This window comes from Oncorhynchus gorbuscha, linkage group LG14, assembly GCF_021184085.1.
Source record: "Oncorhynchus gorbuscha isolate QuinsamMale2020 ecotype Even-year linkage group LG14, OgorEven_v1.0, whole genome shotgun sequence".
NCBI lineage: Eukaryota > Metazoa > Chordata > Actinopteri > Salmoniformes > Salmonidae > Oncorhynchus > Oncorhynchus gorbuscha.
In genome coordinates this window covers 31,625,545-31,634,668 of record NC_060186.1, presented here as the reverse complement: position 1 = coordinate 31,634,668, position 9,124 = coordinate 31,625,545, and positions in this window count along the sequence as shown.

The following is a 9,124-nucleotide window of genomic DNA, read 5'->3' as shown; positions in this document are numbered from 1 at the left end:
GTACACGTCACTTAGCTAACTGTTGTGATGACAGAGTGGGTGGGGTCGTTAATATATATGTAATTCAATATATAAAGTGGGGCAAAAAAGTATTTAGTCAGTCACCAATTGTGCAAGTTCTCCCACTTAAAAAGATGAGAGGCCTGTAATTTTCATCATAGGTACACTTCAACTATGACAGACAAAATGAGAAGAAAAAAATCCAGAAAATCACATTGTAGGATTTTTAAGAATTTATTTGAAAATTATGGTGGAAAATAAGTATTTGGTCACCTACAAACATTGACAGGTCAGGGAATCAGCCTCAAAATCCTTCATCAGTGATTTAAAAACACCAATCGGGACAAGTTCTTCCAGTTTAAAAGTATTTTGTAAGGTGTTCCAAGAAGATGGCGCAGAGTACATAAAAGCCCTTTTACCAAATTCAGTTCGGACATTTGGAATAGTTAGCAGGATAAAGTCCAGCGAACGAAGAGAGTACCCACCACATTTCTGAACAATAAAAATGCACAAATAAAAAGGTAGTAACCCCAAAATGGCTTTGTAAATAAAAGTATACCAGTGACTGAGCCTACAAGTGACTAGAGAAGGCCAGCCAACCCTGGTATACAAAGTGCAGGGTTTTGCAGTTTAAAATAAATCTCAAAGTGCCATGGTAAAGGGTGTCAATTGATCTCAAACACTGAGTGGAAGCATTCATATATAAAATATCCCCATAGTCTAGTAAAGGCATAAATGTAGCTGATACTAGCTTCCTTCTGGCTTCAAAAGAAAAACAGGCCTTATTCCTAAAATAAAATCCCAATTTCAGCTTCAATTTTGAATATTCAATTTAAAAGAGAGATCAATTAAAATACCAAGATCTGTCCGACTGTTTAATTCAGATGTACAGTATATACAGTTGAAGTCGGAAGTTTACATACACCTAAGCCAAATACATTTAAACTCAGTTTTTCACAATTCTTGACATTTATTCCAAATAAGAATTCCCTGTCTTAGGTCAGTTAGGATCACCACTTTATTTTAAGAATGTGAAATATCTGAATAATATTTCTTTCATCACATTCCCAGTGGGTCAGAAGTTTACATACACTCAATTAGTATTTGGTAGCATTGCCTTTAAATTATTTAACTTGGGTCAAATGTTTCAGGTAACCTTCCAGAAGCGTCCCATAATAAGTTGGGTGAATTTTGGCCCATTCCTCCTGACAGAGCTGGTGTAACTGAGTCAGGTTTGTAGGCCTCCTTGATCACACACGCTTTTTCAGTTCTGCCCACAAATTTTCTATAGGATTGAGATCAGGGCTTTGTGATGGCCACTCCAATACCTTTACTTTTTTTTGTCATTAAGCCATTTTGCCACAACTTTGATAGTATGCTTGGGGTTATTATCCATTTGAAAGACCCATTTGGGACAAAGCTTTAACTTCCTGACTGATGTCTTGAGATGTTGCTTCAATATATCCACATCATTTTCCTACCTCATGATGTCATCTATTTTGTGAAGTGCACCAGTCCCTCCTGCAGCAAAAAGCACCCCCACAACATGATGCTGCCACCTCTGGGCTTCACGGATGGGATGGTGTTCTTTGGCTTGCAAGCCTCCCCCTTTTTTCCTCCAAACATAATGATGGTCATTATGGCCAAATAGTTATATTTTTGTTTCATCAGACCAGAGGCCATTTCTCCAAAACGTACAATCTTTGTCCCCATGTGCAGTTGCAAACTGTAGTCTGGCTTTGTTATGGCAGTTTTTGAGCAGTTGCTTCTTGCTTGCTGAGCTGCCTTTCAGGTTATGTCGATATAGGACTCGTTTTACTGTGGATATAGATAATTTTGTACCCATTTCCCTCCAGCATCTTCACAAGGTCCTTTGCTGTTGTTCTGGGATTGATTTGCACTTTTCGCACCAAAGTGCGTTCATCTCTAGGAGACAGATCACGTTTCCTTCCTGAGTGGTATGACGGTTAACTGGTCCCATGGTGTTTATACTTGCATACTATTGTTTGTACAGATGAACGTGGTACCTTCAGGCATTTGGAAATTGCTCCCAAGGATGAAGCAGACTTGTGGAGGTCTACAATATTTTTCCTGAGGTCTTGGCCACAACTGTCAGTAAGAGTGTCCATGAGTGAGTCTTTAATTAAATGAGGAGATTGAGATAAAACTGTCCAGTTTGTGTATTTGTTGCAGCTCGTTCCAGTCGCTAGCTGCAGAGAAATGAAAAGACGAGCGACCCAGGGATGTGTGTGCTTTGGGGACCTTTAACAGAATGTGACTGGCAGAAAGGGTGTTGTATGTGGAGGATGAGGGCTGCATTAGATATTTCAGATAATGGGAAGTAAGGCCTAAGAGGATTTTATAAATCAGCATCAACCAGTGGGTCTTGCGACGGGTATACAGAGATGATCAGTTTACAGAAGAATATAGAGTGCAGTGATGTGTCCTATAAGGATCATTGGTGGCAAATTTGATGGCCGAGAGGTAAAGAACATCTAGCCGCTCGAGAGCACCCTTACCTGCCGATCTATAAATTAAGTCTCCGTAATCTAGCATGGGTAGGATGGTAATCTGAATCAGGGTTAGTTTGGCAGCTGGGGTGAAAGAGGATCGATTACGATTAACCAAGTCCAGATTTAACTTTAGCCTGGAGCTTTGATATGTGCTGAGAGAAGGACAGTGTACCATCTAGCCATACTCTGAAGTACTTACTTACTTACTTACTCACGTCACCCCGCTCCTCCGCTCTCTCCACTGGCTTCCAGTTGAAGCTCGCATCCGCTACAAGACCATGGTGCTTGCCTACGGAGCTGTGAGGGGAACGGCACCTCAGTACCTCCAGGCTCTGATCAGGCCCTACACCCAAATAAGAGCACTGCGTTCATCCACCTCTGGCCTGCTCGCCTCCCTACCACTGAGGAAGTACAGTTCCCGCTCAGCTCAGTCAAAACTGTTCGCTGCTCTGGCTCCCCAATGGTGGAACAAACTCCCTCATGACGCCAGGACAGCGGAGTCAATCACCACCTTCCGGAGACACCTGAAACCCCACCTCTTTAAGGAATACCTAGGATAGGATAAAGTAATCCTTCTCACCCCCTCCCCCCTTAAAATATTTAGATGCACTATTGTAAAGTGGTTGTTCCACTGGATGTCATAAGGTGAATGCACCAATTTGTAAGTCGCTCTGGATAAGAGCGTCTGCTAAATGACTTAAATGTAAATGTAATGTACTTGTATGAGGTGACTAGGTCAAGCTCTAAACCCTCAGAGGTAGTAATCACACCTGTGGGGAGAGGGGCATTCTACTTACCAAACCACATGACCTTTGTTTTGGAGGTGTTCAGAACAAGGTTAAGGGCAGAGAAAGCTTGTTGGACACGAAGAAAGCTTCATTGTAGAACGTTTAACACAAAATCCGGGGAGGGGCCAGATGAGTATAAGACTGTATTATCTGCATATAAATGGATGAGCACTTCCTACTGCCTAAGCTATGTTGTTGATTTCAATTTAGAAGAGCGCAGGGGCCTAGGATTGACCCTTGGGGTGTATCCTTCGTGACAGGCAGTGGCTGAGACAGCAGCTGTTCTGACTTCATACACTGCACTCTTTGAGAGAGGTAGTTAGCAAACCAGACCAAAGACCCCTCAGAGACACCAATACTCCTTAGCCGGCCCACAAGAATAGAATGGTCTACCGTATCAAAGCTTTTACCAGATCAATAAAAATATCAGCACAACATTGTTTAGAATGTTTCAACTGTTCTGCCTTATTATTATTAGACCGTGCTGGTCATTTATGAATATTTGAACATCTTGGCCATGTTCTGTTATAATCTCCACCCGGCACAGCCAGAAGAGGACTGGCCACCCCACATAGCCTGGTTCCTCTCTAGGTTTATTCCTAGGTTTTGGCCTTTCTAGGGAGTTTTTCCTAGCCACCGTGCTTCTACACCTGCATTGCTTGCTGTTTGGGGTTTTAGGCTGGGTTTCTGTACAGCACTTTGAGATATCAGCTGATGTACGAAGGGCTATATAAATACATTTGATTTGATTTGATTTAGAATCAAGGGCAATGACAAATGACATCATTGAGGACCTTTAAGGCTGCAGTGACACATCCATAACCTGCCTAGAAAGATTGCATACATGAGAGAATACTATAGACCTCAAGAAAGCCAGTCAGTTGATTATTGACAAGTTTTAACAACACTTTTGATATAAAGGGCAACATAGAAATAGGCCTATAACAGTTAGGATCAGCTTGATCTCCCCTTTAAATAAAGGATGAACCGTGGCTGCCTTCCAAGCAATGGGAACCTCCCCAGAGAGGAGAGAAAAATTAAAAAGGTCAGAGATAGGCTTGGTGATTAAAGGGGCAGCAACCTTAAAGAAGAAAGGGTCTTAACCATCTGACCCAGATGTTATTTTGTGGTCAAGTGTAAGGAGCTCCTTTAGCACCTCGGACTCAGTGACCGCCTGCAGGGAGAAACTTTGTAGTGGGGCAAGGGAAAAAGAGGGGGGGGATCATCTGTGCTAGTTGCATTAGAAGGGGTGGGAGGTGAGGAAATGTTGGACGGGCAAGGAGGCATGGCTGAGTCAAATAGGAAACCTGTCTTAATGAAGTGGTGATTAAGAAGCTCATCCATGTGCTTTTGTCAATAACAATCACATCATCAACATTAAGGGACATAGGCAGCTGTGAGGAGGAGGGTTTATTCTCCAGGTCTTTAACCGTTTTCCAGAACTTCTTGGGGTTAGACCCATAGAGAGAGAACTGCTCCTTAAAGTAACTAACTTTGGCCTTCCGGACAGCCTGAGTGCACTTATTTCTCATTTGCCTGAACGAGAACCAGTCAGCCTGAGTGTGCGTGTGCCGAGCCTTTCGACAAATACAATTCTTAAGGTGGAGTAACTCTGCAAGATCACGGTCGAACCAGGGGCTGAACCTGTTTTTAATTCTAATTTTCTTTATGGGGGCGTGTTTGTTAACAATATCACTGACATTTTTTTTTAAAAGACAGAGGGGATCAAGCTGATTCTGTACCAGTTTACAGAGGCCAGGTCATGAAGGAAGTTTTTTAGCAAGCGTCTATGACAAATTAGGACAGGTTGTTTCACTGAGCAGCCATTACAAAAACAGGCTGTAAAACAGTGATCCCTAAGGTCATTACAGAAAACACCAGACTGATACCTATAATGATTATTTGTGAGGATAACATCGAGGAGAGTAGCCTTTTCTGGGAGTTTGGAGTCATACCTTGTGTGATTGGTAATAATCTGAGAAAGATTTAGGGAGTCCCATTGCTTTAGGACTTGGTCAGGGGGTTTAAGCATGTCCCAGTTTAGGTCACCTAGCAGGACAAATTCACTTAGTGTAAGGGGCCAGGTGAGAGCTTAGGGCAGGTAGGGTACAGGCCGGTGCTGATGGAGGACGATAACACCCAGCAACAGTCAATGAATAGCTATTTGGAAGTTTAATGCATAAAACCAGAAAATCAAATTGTTTGGGGACAGACTTGGTGGAGTCAACCGACCACGGAAGGTGATCCTTGGTAAAGATTGCTACTCCCCCACCTTTGGAAGATCTGATTGCCAAAAAAGGTTATAACAGAAAGGTTAACATCAGTATTCAAAACTCTCTTCCTTAACCACATCTCAGTAATGACCAACATCTGGATTGGAGTTGTGAACCCACACTTTCAGTTGATCCATTTTAGGTAATACGTTTCTAGTGTTAATGTGCAGAAAACCCAGGCTTTTACGAGAGCTGAAACAGACATCAGAGCACAAGTCAGAATTTGGGCTAGGAACAGTAGATGGGCCAGGGTGTACATGCACATTTCCAGATATCATCAACAGTAATACAATCAAGGCACGGCAGAGGACAGGGAGAGCTTTGCAGTGTTGATTTATGACATTTGAGTGTGCATTAGATGGCAACAAGATCATATTATACAGCAATTTCATCAGGTAACATGAATACGAAGCCGGCGAGTGGTGGTCAGAATAGGATGGGAGGCCAAAAGTCTGTGTAACCAATAGAGAGTCAGAGTCCCGAGTGTGGGAACAAACATAGTCTGTCCCACAATTGGGTAAATAGTCAACAAAGCATGCAGTAGTCATAGCAAAATAGCAAAATGCACAAGAACAAAATAAAACGACTTGGGGCTTATAATTTTAAGTTCAGAGTCACTCGCCCCAACAGTGCCTGTGTGCTGGAGGTGAGCGAAAGCTCGGGAGAGAGGGAGGAGTGTGGTGGGGGTACCAGACCGGGGAGAAGGTGAACAGATTGCCAGGTGGAATCCAAGCAGCAGTGCAGCAGGCAATGAGAGTAGGTGTCACGTCACACCCACTTGGGAGAAGCTTTGATTTCTAGAGGCAGATTTCAGATGTCTCAGTTCCAGGTTGGATGGTGTCCTTGATAGTATTAATCCTTCCATGTAATTTTGTCCAAAATTAGGTTGTAGGGTTTGGAGTTTTGATCTGCAGTGAATGTTATGCTGTGGAGGGTAGCAGCCTGTGTATGTCCCTGCCAAGAAAATCCAAGTTTATCTAACACCGAATATATTTGTTTTGTAAAAAACATGTTGAAAAATGTGAACGCTCACATGCAGCTGTCTCTCTCTCTCTCTCTCTCTCTCTCTCTCTCTCTCTCTCTCTCTCTCTCTCTCTCTCTCTCTCTCTCTCTCTCTCTCTCTCTCTCTCTCACCCTATCCTCATTAATCACGTTGTTGTTTCTAATTACTGCTTTTGTATCTTTACCTTTTTAAATTATAACTGGTTTAGCATGTATTCGTTTTGTGAGAGCTTCGAGATATTTTCCAGGTTTATTTGCCATTGGCTCTCTTCAAAAGTAAAATATTGTATTCCTGCTTAAGTTCAGACATTTTCTTTTCTTCTTTATCTTGTTTTTCATTAATTTGAATTTCTAAATCCGATTTTACTTTTGCAGAGTATGAGATTATCATTCCCCTAATGTACGCCATAAAGGCATTCCAAATTATATCGGGGGTCGGATTTGCCCCTGCTGGGATATACTGTACAATGAAATCAATGTGTATTTTTCACCATGTAAGGTACAATTCAACATTAGAAAACTGCCTTCTTGATCCATGTGCTGCGATATAAGGGAAAATGGTGTCTTATTTATCAGGATACCTACACCTCTGCATAGGCCTCTCCAACCCAGCTCCTCTTTAAAGGTTCAATTTCTCATTTAAAAAAAAATGTAACTCTTGCAAGGATATCACATCCGCTGACAATATCTTTAAGTGTTCGAGAACCGAATGCCTTTTTATCCCACATCATGGAGTCTGTGCATATTCCATGTGATAAATTGGATTTTGTTGGTCTTGTATTGAATCAAAGTTAACCTCATCTGTTCCATCTATCATTGAAGAACCAAATAAAACATTTGAGCAGACATTTAATTAAAAAAAACAAAAAAACGGAGCAAAGTACGTCTTTGTATTTGAGGCGCTATGCCTTTTCACATTTTTTTATTTTATCTCTGACTCCTCTCTTAATGTACCAACACAACCTGTGGATACATACATTGTACATACATTTGAAGAAAGACTGTCACTTAAGTACTGTGGTTAGCTTGTATTACCTTAGAAATTAAAGTATAGTGGCTGGTGAGGGTCTACTTGGGGTGAGTGGGTCCTCCGAGAGACTGAAGTGGGATGAGAGTGGAGGCCCCACTCACACCACAGAGTAGTGTCTGATGACCTCCCAGTCACCCCATCCCAATCCCCCAGATATAGCCCCTCCATTCTCACCAATAACCACCATTAAATCTTAGTTGTGATGACAAACAAGGAATACAATTTCACACCCTATCCTTATCTGTCCAGAACTCTTATTAATTTTACAACAGATTTACATCATAAAATAAGAAATACAATTACATTGTAGTATAATTGTATTTCCTTCCTTCCCTCTCCCTCAAACCAAATCCATCCCTCTCCACCACCCCTTCCCAGTTCTCCAACCTCTTTTTTTTAAAAACCACACCCAAACCAAGCTTGTCCCACTCTCCCATCCTTACCCAACATACACCCGCAAGCCAAGCTTATCACCACCTTCCATCCTTGCCTCTTCTTACCCACCCACCCCTCCCTTCTTCTCAGACATTTACACCCCTCTATATATCCACTTACTCATCCATTCAAACACAACATATATCCTATGCCTCCACACATCCAGTCTCTCCCGCCCTCCTACACATTCATCCTACTTCACTCTGCCATTCATATGAACAGACACATACCCACAGCACGCACACACACCCATAGTACAAGTATTGACTTATATGCTATATTCCCTCTTTTATATTGTATTTTCAGTGTCTATCTATATCATTGGCATCGGTTAATTATATCATTACTTCCAATACAAGACACCAAAATGGTAATATTTTAACAAAATACTTTATGGATATGCAATGTTTTGATCCAGAATGGGTTATTGGCATTTTTTCCTTATGAATTGTTTTAATACAACCTTTGTAACACAGTTCCTGAAACACTGAGGCTCAAACAGATTTTTGGAAGTTTTCGACGAACATAATTTAACTGCTTTTCCCTACAATTTATTTTCTTATCTATAATATCAAGCACAATGGACTGATAACTGGACAGGGATGGAAACATAAAAATAAACAAGTTCAATTCTATTACGGAGAAAGGAAAAATAGAGGCGCGATCTTCACATTTTAAAATACAAAAAAATCCCACTCCTTCAAAAACTCTTCCCTACACAGGCTCTGGGGAAGGTGGGACAGCACAACTTTATGTAGCTCCTTGTATGTGCAATCTTTAACTCCTCAAAATCATTCAGCTTCAGAAACAATCTAAATTTCCCTATACTTTTCTACTTGAGCAGTGCCATTTATCACCATTGCTCTAAAAGTAACAAAGTCCATCTTCTTCACAATAAGAATTTCTGGGTCCTGCTGGTGATAGGAACTCTCCGCAGGTTGTAGTGCAGGTCTATCCACCATCACCCTCTAAAGGCATTCAACAGACTTCACTTCATGATCTGCACCATTTCTCGTTTTCCATTCTTCCACTCTCCTTCATAATGCTTTCCCACATCTCAGCTCCTCCCATTTGCATATAACT